Here is a 14158-nt window from a genome sequence, read left to right as displayed (position 1 = left end):
TTCACAAAAACATCTGTCTTTAGATGGTTATTTTAAATAACATTTGTATGCCAATAGGAAATATCAATGCACTTGCTAAGTTTTTCTAAATGTCTTTGTGTAACTTGTGAATAGGAAATGTGAATTGCTCCGAGAAATCCCTTTCCTTTTCCATCCTTAGACGGAAATGGGAAGGAAAGTCACTTTTAGATGATAAGGAGAATTTGTATGCCACAGTGTGTTTGCAGTTTGACCAATGTTATCTAGCATAAGGGAACTAAAAATGAAGATACAGTAGCACATACATCTGCCATTAGAAGAGAACATTTGCACATTTCAATAGAAAAAAGTGTTGTCGAATACTGTATGAAGGGAAGAAGACAGCAGAGCTATAAATGGAAACTACTTCATTTCATACCCAAGGAAGGAAGTCACTGGGCTGCAGATTTTGGCATAAGGGATTCCTCACCTTGGACCGTATTCATTTCACATACTAGGCACTTTTCTGAGCTTTAGCCATGATTTTTGTGTGGACGCTTTCCCATATTAGGTTTTGTCATATATATATATATATATATATATATATATATATATATACACATTTATTTATTTTTTAGAAAAAACCCATTTACTTCTTACAATATTATACACATTGCTATACATGTGCATTACAATATCATAATTTGTTTGTGATTAAAACTGTGGCAATAGCATGAGAGAGTCTGAACCTGTGGGAATAGTTTCAATATATCTTGCTTGGTTTGCTTCACTTTTGTCCTGTACAACACACACCTCATAGAAGCAGTTCAGACCACAATGAGAAATGAGTTTGCACTTTAGATGACCTGGCGCTTCACTGATTTAACTGCAGGAAATGAACTCAAACTATATATGAACAAAAATATTGACACAGGGATCCAAAGTATCCATGCAATAGTTTTGTGAAAGAATTGTGAAATATCTAGCTGATTGTGTTATTACAGATTGCTGTAGGTTTTGCACAAAAAACTGCTCTGTTGAAGAGGCTTTCCAGATAATTGTTTAGATTAGCACATGAGTAATGAAGAAAATGCTGAGAAAGTGAATGTTAGAGGGAAACTCTGCAATGGAGGAATTCAGCACATCTATTTTTACCCTGGTTGGGTGAGAGTGGTTGCTATGCCATTGCCGATGGGCACCGTTGTCATGCCGGCATCTCCGTGCGTGCAGAGCACCGCTGAAGATCCACTCTGGAGTGACTCACATCCTCAGAGCTTTACTGACCTACATCTGAGAGAGAACACACACACACACACACACACACACACACACACACACACACACACACACACACACACACACACACACACACACACACACACACACAGTGAGCCTGCAGAGACTTGGTCTATGTGAGAGAAGGAAAAAAAGAGTGGGAATGTGTAGGCACCTTGCATGAATTTATTAAAAATGAGAAGCAGACTCTGCGGTATAATTTTTTTTTTTATGTGGACAGAAAGGGAGCAGAAAAAGCCATGTTTGGTTACCTTGAGACTACAGATACAGTTTGCGATGCATGTATGACTGAGATTGTGTTGCAATGAGAGATTATTCATAGAGTTTGACTTTGAAGATGTATGGGCACTTTGATGTGAAAATGGCATGATGGAAGGAAATAAATCACCCAAGAATGAAATTTATGTCATTATTTTTTCTCTTATATGTGTTGCAACGCTCTTCAGTCGTGACAATATTCACAATATAACTAAATGATTGCATCTAGCCTGTGTTTGCTTTCAGAAATCAAAATAGGGTGTCATGTTATGTTAATACAATTGACTGAACTAATGCCATTTTGGTGTCAACAAAGGAAACATCCTTTTTGAATCTGGAACAGGGCTGGGTAATTTACTGAATATTCACAATCATGCGTGGCTCGTCTATATGGGCAGGTAGGGCAGAGCCCCACCTAAATATTCGTCCACTTGAAAACATAGATCCATTCTGTAAAATGCTAATAATGTCATTTGTTAACCAGTAAATAGGTTTAAAATGCTGACATGTATTTTAAAGCAGGCATAGTATTTTTATTAGATTTTTAAGTTGTAATGAAGCCGTAACCTCAGTTACACGATGCTTGATATAGATATACGTGCATGTGAGGCAAATAATCTGATGCCCTCCCAAATTCCACAGCACCCTTAATTTTTTTCAATGAAAATCTGTGGTCAAATATGGCCCTGCAATGAGCCCTCATTGAGACCCATTGGGGCAGAAATTAACCTACCCATAAACGTAGTGCCAAACCAAAGGTAAATTTAGTATTAGTGCGCGCTAGCAGTGTGACCGATTACGAACAAGGCGAGCTCTATAGATGAACGTGTGTGAAACAGCGTTTCGTTTCTACTGTGAATTCAGGCAAATTGACCAGATATAAAAAGTAGTTTGGAACTCAAAAAACAAGGAGAGGTGATAAGGCATGGTATGTATCTTATGATGAAAAACTGTCTGTCAAATAGGAATGCCGCTGTGTTAGATTTTGAAGGTTAGATAACCATCTGAGAAAAATCATGTTTAACTGTGTTTACAATTATTTGCAAACAAAAATTATTACACAACAACATAATACAAAGTGAATGCATTTTAAAGGGATATATGGACTTTAAGTGCTACCATATAATAGGAAAACTGCTAAATACACAATAAATAAATAGGAGGAATATAATAAGACATCCTCCAGTCAGGGCACAACACCACATATCTGCATCCCAGGTGCAAAATGATGCACTTTAATGTAACCAGATTGCTTGGAGTCACAGGGTGATCCTCGCTGCGCTTTCAAAAATGCATAACTGTACAATTGTGGGTCTGCAACGTGTAGTTCACAGCCATTAGCAAATTTTTATCTTTGGCAGCAATTTAGACACTCCTGTCTCAAAGAATCTGTCAAACACCCCACCATAAAGAATCAACAACAGACTCCTTTATAGTTGTACTGTCCTTTAATCTGTCCACAACACCTTACAAATAAACCTGTGGAACATGCATAATAGTGGGAAAACTGCTTAAAGCAGATGATTTTAAGACCAATAATGCCTAAATGGACATTTATTGTTGAATGCGGTGAATTTGTACTCACACAATGCTTTAAATAATGAGGATGATTTAAGACGCAATAGAAACTGCACACAAACATCCCGTGCGCCGTCAGTGCACTTAAACATTACAAATACTTAAATCTCTCAATTCATCCTTTTAAAAGCAACAGAGCTAAAAATATTAACCTCACTAGAAGGTTGTTTGTGGAACATCCTGTCCCATGTGTAGGATGTGTGGCTATATATGACTTCTGTCTGCATGTTTTCCATCTGTCATCTTAGGTAAGTCATTCAGATGCTCCCAAACAGCTGAGTTAAGACGCATTTTCGTTGAATACAAGTCTGGTAGATGGAATTCCTGTTATATTTGGGAGTTTGTGTATTAAAGCCCTAGTGTCTCTTGAATTGACAGTTCGTGTTCAGTCTGTGACACCTGGCCAATCACTACGCAAACACAGTCCATAACCATAGCAACAGCTGCTCTAACAACTCAAGCACAAGATATAGGCTTACACTGAAAAACTCTCACTTTATATATTAATATATCATATACATAATATTTTTACCATGTGAAAATTAAACATTTCACGGTTTTTAAACGTAGATTCGAAATACTTACGGTAAAATTATTCTGTTATAATAATAATAATAATAAAAACAGTGGTTATACATTAGCCATAGCGCTCATTGCAAGATCTGCCCCGCTTATTTCTGTGGTCGCGAGCCGCTTCTGATCACAATATGAACACGATGATTGTAATGTATTTCAGAGTGAATGGATGACTCTCTTTTCTGTGTGCATGCACTGGCTTTTGATACATTGTTTTCAGAAACCTTCTGAGCACTTCCCACACATTGTGAAAGCAAAATACAGCAGACTCACACATTCATGCAACTTTAAACATTTATAACCACTACAATTAATCATACAAATAGAATGACGGACACCAAAGAAAAGGAGGAGATGGAGCATTGTGAACGGTCAAATAAACACTGCACTTTCCGTCAAAATAAAAGCTCCAGTTGCAGGTAAATATTACATAATATATATTGTATAAAACAAATCTAATCCTAAAATAATAATAATAATTCATTATTATATTATAAAAATAAACTTGATTGGGTACCACAATAATAGTTCTGTATTATAATAATAACTGGGTAACCAAATGGGTTAAAACAAAAAAATGTGTGTGTGAACTTGTACATTTTGCAAAACATTCACAAAAATGTTTTGGTATAAATATATGTAAGTAAATATTTTTAGTTTTTTGTTTTACCTATTACTTTGTATTGTGTATTGCCACATATAAATGACAATGAAAATAATGTTCATTAAGTGAAACACTGGAAAACTTATTTTTTTATTAGATTTTTACTTCATTAATTAGACATTTGAAATTGATGGATGAAATTATGGTTTCTCTGAATAAGAAAATATCACATCACTTTAAGCCATTTCAGAGAAAGACATAATTATAAAAATATACATTGACATTTTTTATTTTTTTTGTAGCCATGTCGGCCAGCCCTAATTTGTCAATCTGTAAATAACAACCTACATTTCGGTCTGTTTCTTATACAACCTATCATATGCTTCAGAAGATCAAATTAAATAACGCGTCATATGGACTACGTTTATGAGTGCTTTAATGGTGTGTATCTTAGAAGATTGACAGCCCCTGGTAACTATTAACTGTTGTTGTATAGCAAGAGCTGCATAATCTTAACTAATGAAAAATAAAAAATAAAATAAAAAAAAGCTTATTTTGTCTTCCATGGAACAAATAACAGCATACTCTTATTCCTTCAAAACTGAAGACGACAGCTGACAGTGGAATGGAATCCTAATGTGCCATTACACGGCACAGTCTCGTAACGTTTGTGTGTCATTCATTTGTGACTCTTTGAATAACTAAATATCTTGTAAGAACAAATAAAAGATTAGGGTGAGTGTAAACATGTTTGTGTATTAGAGGATTCATAGGTTTGTGTACCAGTAAGATTTTGTGTCAGTAATACAGTTGTGTGAAAGTATTCTGAGAAACGGGAAATCTGTTGTGGGTGTGGGAGAGAAATGAAACATAATTTGTTAGCATGTGGAGAGAGAGAGAGAGAGAGAGAGAATAATTTGATTGTTGAAAGCATTTTCTGGTTTTAACCAAGTGCTTTATGCAGATCTGGTGTGGCTGATTTTGTCAGAATAGGTAAATGTTTCACAATATCCAACTAATGACATCATTGTGATCTTGTGATCTTTGAGATCAAAGACTGTTTCATGAATACTTCCGTGGAGCCTGTTTTACTCAGTCACTTCTCTTTTATTTTTCCTTCCCTGCTTGATCTTTTACTCTTTCACGCTAACTATGTGTCTACCTGATCTCCCATCTCGCCTACGATTGGGTGAAATACTTTTTAAGTCTTGCTTTGCTCTTTATTGGCTCTTGGTTATTTGTGGTGTTGCTCACTGATTTGCTGATAGAGAGTCTGTAGTGACTCAGGCAGCCACGTGATTGGCTGCAGCTGCGGCTGCCTGTTGAGTTGTGATCAAGTCACAGTGGAAGTGAAGAAACAGCGAACCAAAAGTAGGTCACTGGGTCAGCGAAGCATCTACTGACATCACGGTTACAAAAGCATTGCTCAGCCTACTGCTAACACCACAAGCACTCTGCAGGAAGTGCTGGGGACTGCCTTCCTTCCCCTCGCTCTTTTATTCTTTTGCTTTAATATCTCCTTTTATCCTTTTCACCCCAATTTGTTTTTCAGAAGCCACCCTTCTCATTTTTTCCCTTTAGGCCTTGTTATCCTCTCTCTCTTGTACCTTCTACTGCATGATTACATTTTGCTTTTTGTCTAATCTTTAGCTAAATTCTTTACTTATCTCAGTAAACAAAAATAAATTGTCTATCCTTCATCATACCTGAAAAGATTTCTGTTCCCTCCTCCACGGTCACTAGCTTGCCTCCAAATGTACCCTTCTCATGTTTTTCTAAGAACCCCCTATTCTGAGGAATTCCCTCTACAAAGGAAGTCCTTGTATATAGTCATGTATGTGCAGATGTATGTTTTTATGGTTGAGTTTAGAATGTTTGAGTTACAGAAACAGAGGATTCATTTTTCCCTCATGTTGCCATGAATTGTCTCCAGTGAAGCAATTCTGCTCATTAAAATGTCTTGGTTTAAGAGTTATTTTGTCTTCTACAGTGGGGTCCAAAAGTCTGAGACCACACTGACAGTCTGAAATTTGTTTAATTTTAACCTGGGAAATGTAAGATATTTAACAGTATGCACCATTTCTTGAATGCTCATCAAAAGGAATAACATTTGTGACATTCAGTATGCTTGCATGCACTTTAAAAGCTTTATTTCAGTCTGACCAAAACAAAAATTAATCTTTTTAAAATGTCAAGTAAGCACTTTAGTCCTATTGAAATCGTATGTCCGATTTTTGTGATGTTAGACAAACAAAAATGGATAATGCGAATGTAGCTAGGCTCCATTAAGCATACGGAATTATCATGAACACAAGTTTCCTACCCTAAAGTCATAATTATAAATGGGAAACTCTGAGATGATTTTGATTATCGAGTTTTGGAGTTGGGAGGAGGTCTAAGCATCTATATTAGGGTTGTCGATTTAACGGATTCATTTGGTATGTATATTTATAATTATGCAAATACAACTATTTCTAATTATTAACTCATTATATATTGAATTATTGTTATAGGGCCCTTCTCAGCAAATGTTTTTGTATGTTATAAATTGTGATTAATTCGATGAATTAATCGGCATATCCCGTAATTAATTTGGGTAACACTTTTAATCGATTAACAGCCCAATCTAAATGCTAAATATTGCCAGATCACAGCTGTATTGAAGCATTGCAGAAGTGTGTTTGTTTGCAACTCCGTCTCTCTTAATTTACAGCCTCTTAATTTAAAGGAATATTCCTGTACTCGTACCTCATTTTCTTAAAAAAAGCAAAACTCAAGGTTACAGTGGGATACTTGCAATGAAAGTGAATTTGGCCAATTTTTGGAGGGTTTAAAAAAGGCAGACATTTTAAGCCTTTGATTTTATAAACGCACTTACATTAATTCTGTTAAAACTCCTGTATTATTTGAGCTGTGCAATTGTTTAAATTGTCATTTTAGGGATTTTTTTTTGTTGATTTTACATTGGTTTGGCAATGTAATAAATTGGCTATAACTTTACACAGAAAAGGTTATGAAGTGATTCAAGAGATTTGTGCAGCAGAGGTGACCAGTTCTCAAGACATGCATGTGACAAGACAATCGAACCAAACTGAGGGTGTGAAAGAGAGAGAGAGAGACAGAAAACACTTTTCTTTTGCAGATCATGATTTCTTTTGCCAAAGCTCTGCCCACTTAAAACCACCTGCTTTCATCCAATAAAAAACCCAATACCACACCTCCCGGCGCCATGTACCAAAGTGCAATCACATTTGTTTGCTGTTGAGACAAATCCGTTTTTGTCTCTCCTTTAGCTCAAGAACAGACACAGTGATGTCTTGCAGTAGAGGTGAAAATTAGCAGGGATATGCCGATATAAAATATCTGGGTCTCTTACAATATGATAATACTGCTGTTCTTTATGTTTAGTTTATTGCTATTTGAAATTGGGACACAGTCTTTTACTCAGTTGTTGCTCATTCCTCTTCATTTATTTATTTATTTGCTATTCACAACATGTCCTGAACCTGTGGGTCTGCTTTACTTCACTGTAGATCCAAAGGAGTTGTGTAGAGTAAAAATAGCTTTAAGGCAATCGTATATCTTGGTTCCAGTGTGTTTCTGTCATTCTATAAAAAAAAAAAAAAAAAAACGCTTGCAATCCTTGCTGTGTGGAGGATCTGTGCAGACAATCTCACAAATTAAACAAGTTATACAAGTTTATTCTAAGCTCGTTTTGAGTTTGCATTTTGGTCAAATAGAAATAATTCAGTCTCATTTTCCATTAAAAATATGAATGTGAAAAATATAGCTAAAAGTAATTATTACTAGTTTTACAATATCAATACAGTTGATTATTGAAAAATTTACTTCATAATATTTGGGGGCTTCTTTGTTTATAAACCCTTGATTTGAAACATTCAATGAGACTAACCAATTAAATCTGAAATAAATAGTACTGTGCAAAAGTCTTAGGCACATTAGATGTTTCAAAACATTTGTACAAAGATGGTTATTTTAAAATTTCTGCTTTGGTGTGTCAATTGGAAATACACATTTTACATTTCCAAACATTCCTTTTGCAAAAAGAATACAAAAAGAACAAGGAGCCCTACAACAGATGGTATTGACCCCCCACTGAACACGGATCTCAACATCATTGAGTTGCTGTAGGATTACATGAAGAAACTGAAGCAATTGAGGCAGCATAAATACATACGGAAGCCATCTTAGGCAGTTGCGTGTGAATTTATTTGAACTCAAAAAGGAACATGTGGGTGCATTTAGGTATGCTCACTTGTGCTTCTTCATGGATGCCATGTGAAAATGAACTGGTGCCATAACTTTAGCTTATACAGTGTAATAGCTGATAAGTCATGGTAACTGCTAGCATTAGGCTCATCCTTATAGGTTACGTTCCCTTTTATAGGCCATTGAAATACCCAAGTATAAGCTTGTAAACAAGAACAACTGACTGTTTCTGGCAAGTGGACAAAAACAGTAATGTGTTCAATCATTAGGCTGTATTTTATGAGAGCTAATGAGTGCATGTGTTGTGTGTCTGAAAGTTAGTTGTAAAGGTTTTTCTCTGCAATATGTGAAAACATAGCTTTACAGATACAGGAATTTTAGCAATGACTAAATGTTACACACATAAGGCATTAGCCAATATACAATTTATGTTCTATGAGCTTTTGTACTCTTGATATCTTGATAGAACACACACACACACACACACTGACCCAAGTTTTATCATGATTCCAACATCATTTTTAGAGGATTAAACTGGCAATATACTGTAGCTGCGCTAATTTGTAAAATAAAAATAAATAAAAAAGTAAATGGAAAATGCTAATTTCTATAACAAAATTATATATACAGTGAGGAAAATAAGTATTTGAACACCCTGCTATTTTGTAGGTTCTCCCACTTAGAAATCATGGAGGGGTCTGAAATTGTCATCGTAGGTGCATGTCCACTGTGAGAGACATAATCTAAAAAAAAAATCCAGAAATCACAATGTATGATTTTTTAACTATTTATTTGTATGATACAGCTGCAAATAAGTATTTGAACACCTGAGAAAATCGATGTTAATATTTGGTACAGTAGCCTTTGTTTGCAATTACAGAGGTCAAACATTTCCTGTAGTTTTTCACCAGGTTTGCACACACTGCAGGAGGGATTTTGGCCCACTCCTCCACACAGATCTTCTCTAGATCAGTCAGGTTTCTGGGCTGTCGCTGAGAAACACGGAGTTTCAGCTCCCTCCAAAGATTCTCTATTTGGTTTAGGTCTGGAGACTGGCTAGGCCATGCCAGAACCTTGATATGCTTCTTACAGAGCCACTCCTTGGTTATCCTGGCTGTGCGCTCGGGTCATTGTCATGTTGGAAGACCCAGCCTCGACCCATCTTCAATGCTCTAACTGAGGGAAGGAGGTTGTTTCCCAAAGTCTCGCAATACATGGCCCCGGTCATCCTCTCCTTAATACAGTGCAGTCAGCCCTGTCCCATGTGCAGAAAAAGACCCCCAAAGCATGATGCTACCACCCCCATGCTTCACAGTAGGGATGGTGTTCTTCATTCTTCTTCCTCCAAACACGGTTAGTGGAATTATGACCAAAAAGTTATATTTTGGTCTCATCTGACCACATGACTTTCTCCCATGACTCCTCTGGATCATCCAAATGGTCATTGGCAAACTTAAGACGGGCCTTGACATGTGCTGGTTTAAGCAGGGGAACCTTCCGTGCCATGCATGATTTCAAACCATGACGTCTTAGTGTATTACCAACAGTAACCTTGAAGCGGTGGTCCCAGCTCTTTTCAGGTCATTGACCAGCTCCTCCGTGTAGTTCTGGGCTGATTTCTCACCTTTCTTAGGATCATTGAGACCCCACAGGTGAGATCATGCATGGAGCCCCAGTCCGAGGAGATTGACAGTCATGTTAGCTTCTTCCATTTTCTAATGATTGCTCAACAGTGGACCTTTTGCACCAAGCTGCTTGGCAATTTCCGTAGCCCTTTCCAGCCTTGTGGAGGTGTACAATTTGTCTCTAGTGTCTTTGGACAGCTCTTTGGTTTTAGCCATGTTAGTAGTTGGATTCTTACTGATTGTATGGGGTGGACAGGTGTCTTTATGCAGCTGACCTCAAACAGGTGCATCTAATTTAGGATAATAAATGGAGTGGAGGTGGACATTTTAAGGCAGACTAACAGGTCTTTGAGGGTCAGAATTCTAGCTGATAGACAGGTGTTCAAATACTTATTTGCAGCTGCATCATACAAATAAATAGTTAAAAATCATATATTGTGATTTCTGGATTTTTTTTAGATTATGTCTTCACAGTGGACATGCACTACAATGACAATTCAGACCCTCCATGATTTCCAAGTGGAGAACTTGCAAATAGCAGGGTGTTCAAATACTTATTTTCCTCACTGTATATATATATATACAGTGAGGAAAATAAGTATTTGAACACCCTGCTATTTTGCAAGTTCTCCCACTTGGAAATCATGGAGGGTCTGAAATTGTCATCGTAGGTGCATGTCCACTGTGAGAGACATAATCTAAAAAAAAAATCCAGAAATCACAATGTATGATTTTTTAACTATTTATTTGTATGATACAGCTGCAAATAAGTATTTGAACACCTGTCTATCAGCTAGAATTCTGACCCTCAAAGACCTGTTAGTCTGCCTTTAAAATGTCCACCTCCACTCCATTTATTATCCTAAATTAGATGCACCTGTTTGAGGTCGTTAGCTGCATAAAGACACCTGTCCAGCCCATACAATCAGTAAGAATCCAACTACTAAACATGGCCAAGACCAAAGAGCTGTCCAAAGACACTAGAGACAAAATTGTACACCTCCACAAGGCTGGAAAGGGCTACGGGGAAATTGCCAAGCAGCTTGGTGAAAAAAGGTCCACTGTTGGAGCAATCATTAGAAAATGGAAGAAGCTAAACATGACTGTCAATCTCCCTTGGACTGGGGCTCCATGCAAGATCTCACCTTGTGGGGTCTCAATGATCCTAAGAAAGGTGAGAAATCAGCCCAGAACTACAGGGGAGGAGCTGGTCAATGACCTGAAAAGAGCTGGGACCACCGTTTCCAAGGTTACTGTTGGTAATACACTAAGACAGGGGTCCCCAAACTTTTTTCTATGAGGGCCACATAATTTTTCCTTTCTATAATGGAGGGCCGTAGTCTAACAGAAAATGGCATGGGCCGGAGTGATTTATTGTGGAGATTTTATTATGATTTTAAATGGATTTACAGTATTATGCCTCCGAATGCTAGATTAATTTATTATTTATGCACCATACATATCAAGTGATATATAGCCTATTAAAAGAGCATTATTACTATCGTAATGACATTTTTTCATATTCATTGCTATTGAAATCAAATTATTTACTTACTCATGCGTATTAGGCTAATCAGTGTGAACTATGTCCCCTTGATGCGCCAACCATACTAGGAGCTCCGTCAGTCGTGATGCTGGCCAGCTTAGACCAGTCTAGATCCAACTCTTCTATCGTTTGGCACACTTTACCAAAAATATCCTCCCCTGTCGTAGTACCTTTGAGACTTTTTAGGGCTGCCAGCTCCTCGGACACTTCAAAGTTTGAGCTAACTCCGCAAAGAAAAATGAGCAGCTGTGCCGTGTCCTGCACGCCATTACTTTCATCCAGCCTAATGCAAAAAAATCTAATTCTTTCACTTTTTCCTTCAGCTGGGCATATTATACCCCATTTCTTCAATTCGTCTGGTGATTGTACTTGCGGACAGACTCACCGCATTTAAGATGTCTTTCTTATCGGGCACACCTCCTCCGCAACAGCATTCATACATTTCTTTACTGAACTCACCATCACTGAATGGCCTACCGCAGGTTGCAATCAGTTTAGCTACCTGAAAGCTAGCTCGAATGGATGACTGGTTCAACTGGGTTTGCCGTACAAACGTATTTTGCTGAGCAGATAGTCCACTTTTTAGCTTCGACACTTTGTCTGCTCTCATTTGGCCTTGTAAACTCGCGATACTTGTCTCTGTGGCGGGTTTCATAGTGTCGGCACGAGATTGTATTCTTTGAACACGGAGACTGTTTCTTGACAGATGAGGCAAACAGCCATTTCTTTGCATTGAACAAAAAAATAATCACTTGTCCACTTTTGGTTAAATACCCTGCATTCTGAATCAACTTTTCTCTTTCCCAACCGTTTGGCCATTTTGTTGTCACTTTAAATTTTCTTGCTGGATCGCAGTGCACCAGCTCGATCACAATGGAACGTTAATCGGGTGAATCTAACAAATAATTTGGCTACTTTAATAATTATAACTAAGGGAAATTTTATTTTGAAAGCCAATATGTATTATCAAATACAAATATGATATGATTAAAACATATTTAAAATTAAATTGTAAAAATATTTCTCTGCATGGCATTGTTCAGAGGGCCGGTCCAAATGTGGGGGCGGGCCGTATTCGGCCCGCGGGCCGTAGTTTGGGGACCCCTGCACTAAGACGTCATGGTTTGAAATCATGCATGGCACGGAAGGTTCCCCTGCTTAAACCAGCACATGTCAAGGCCCGTCTTAAGTTTGCCAATGACCATTTGGATGATCCAGAGGAGTCATGGGAGAAAGTCATGTGGTCAGATGAGACCAAAATATAACTTTTTTCCACTAACCGTGTTTGGAGGAAGAAGAATGATGAGTACCATCCCAAGAACACCATCCCTACTGTGAAGCATGGGGGTGGTAGCATAATGCTTTGGGGGTGTTTTTCTGCACATGGGACAGGGCGATTGCACTGTATTAAGGAGAGGATGACCGGGGCCATGTATTGCGTGATTTTGGGGAACAACCTCCTTCCCTCAGTTAGAGCATTGAAGATGGGTCGAGGCTGGGTCTTCCAACATGACAATGGCCCGAAGCACACAGCCAGGATAACCAAGGAGTGGCTCTGTAAGAAGCATATCAAGGTTCTGGCGTGGCCTAGCCAGTCTCCAGACCTAAACCCAATAGAGAATCTTTGGAGGGAGCTCAAACTCTGTGTTTCTCAGCGACAGCCCAGAAACCTGACTGATCTAGAGAAGATCTGTGTGGAGGAGTGGGCCAAAATCCCTCCTGCAGTGTGTGCAATCCTGGTGAAAAACTACAGGAAACGTTTGACCTCTGTAATTGCAAACAAAGGCTACTGTACCAAATATTAACATTGATTTTCTCAGGTGTTCAAATACTTATTTGCAGCTGTATCATACAAATAAATAGTTAAAAAAATCATACATTGTGATTTCTGGATTCTTTTTTTTAGATTATGTCTCTCACAGTGGACATGCACCTACGATGACAATTTCAGACCCCTCCATGATTTCTAAGTGGGAGAACTTGCAAAATATCAGGGTGTTCAAATATTTATTTTCCTACCTGTGTATATATATATATATATATACATACATACATACACACACATACATATATGTATGCATTTAATTATCTGAACACAAATATTTCATATGCTAAATATTGCTCTTGTGTAGAGGAAATCATAAGCCCAAGTGAAGTCTCTGATTTGTAAGCAAATAATTCACTTAGATTTGTTTTGTTCCTTGTTAATTTATCACAAAGAAATGGAAGGAAAGTGGAAATTCATTGGTCAGAAAGTGTGGGAACTGGGAACCCTGTTATTCGCTGTTTGAAGAATAGGATGCTGCCCTCTACTTCCAGAGGTTGCCTATTGATTTCTGCAGTCTAACCTTTCAAGACATTGAAACTTGATAAGAATGATGTGAATGAAAAACCACACCACTATTGCAAAATATAGATATGCCATCAGTGGTGTGTTCCTTTATATTTCCTTAGACATGTCTTCCATTTTGTCAGGTTAATAAAACA

At 37.6% G+C, this 14158-nt stretch overlaps 1 protein-coding gene across 1 annotated transcript in view; it reads right to left on the bottom strand.

Annotated features, from left to right (window-relative positions):
• The window catches only part of clocka (clock circadian regulator a), a 90097-nt gene that overhangs the window by 37763 nt on the left and 38176 nt on the right, over nt 1-14158 (bottom strand). Inside the window, exon 3 of the mRNA XM_052098754.1 lies at nt 1114-1248. The gene's annotated coding sequence lies outside the window, so the exon portion shown is untranslated. The remainder of the gene's footprint in view (nt 1-1113; nt 1249-14158) is intronic.

This window comes from Xyrauchen texanus, chromosome 30 (assembly GCF_025860055.1).
Source record: "Xyrauchen texanus isolate HMW12.3.18 chromosome 30, RBS_HiC_50CHRs, whole genome shotgun sequence".
In the NCBI taxonomy this organism is placed as follows: Eukaryota; Metazoa; Chordata; class Actinopteri; order Cypriniformes; family Catostomidae; genus Xyrauchen; species Xyrauchen texanus.
The sequence above is the reverse complement of the archived record's forward strand: the minus strand, read 5'-3'. Positions and strand labels throughout refer to the sequence as shown.